The 784-nt window shown below is 43.4% G+C and overlaps 1 pseudogene; it reads left to right on the forward strand.

Moving 5' to 3' along the window:
• The window catches only part of LOC107109894, a 31,134-nt pseudogene that overhangs the window by 824 nt on the left and 29,526 nt on the right, over window positions 1-784 (forward strand).

Raw genomic sequence — 784 nt, forward strand, 5'->3', positions numbered from 1 at the left:
GTGCGAAAAGAGATTCGGTACGAGTAGCAGTCTTCAGCTGCACCGAAGAACCCACACAGGGGAGAAACCTTTTGAATGCTCAGACTGTGGAAAGAGATTCAGTACGAGTAGCAGCCTTCAGCTGCACCGAAGAACCCACACAGGGGAGAAACCTTTTCAGTGTTCAGTGTGTGGAAAGAGATTCAGTCAGAGTAGTATTCTCCAACGGCACCAAAGCACCCACACAGGGGAGAAACCTTTTAAATGCTCAGAGTGTGGAAAGAGTTTCAGTTTAAGTGGCAGTCTTCAACAGCATCTGAAGACCCACACAGGGGAGAAACCTTTTGAATGCTCTGAGTGTGGAAAGAGATTCAGTCAGAGTGGCATTCTTCACCGGCACCGAAGAACTCACACAGGGAAAAAACTTTTGAATGCTCAGAGTGTGGAAAGAGTTTCAGTTTGAGTGGCAGTCTTCAACAGCATCTGACAAGCCACACAAGGGAAAAACCTTTTGAATGCTCTGTGTGTGGAAAAAGATTCTGTTTGAGTTGCCATCTTCCACAGGACCTAACAACCTACATGGAAGAAACATTTTGAGTGCTCAGAGTGTGGAAAGAGATTGAGTAACAGTAATAAAAGTTTATTAAGGATTTTAAAACAAGACATCACTAATCAGCATAGTTTCTGCAGCTCAGCAACAGAAAAACAAGGAAACCTAACTGTTCTAATACATGAACTAATTTGTATTAGATAGCACCTCTGTTTCCAGCATAAGTATTCCAGCTGTAGCCTAAGTTACTCTGCG

This window comes from Gekko japonicus, unplaced genomic scaffold, assembly GCF_001447785.1.
Source record: "Gekko japonicus isolate JY-2015 unplaced genomic scaffold, Gekko_japonicus_V1.1 scaffold4011, whole genome shotgun sequence".
NCBI lineage: Eukaryota > Metazoa > Chordata > Lepidosauria > Squamata > Gekkonidae > Gekko > Gekko japonicus.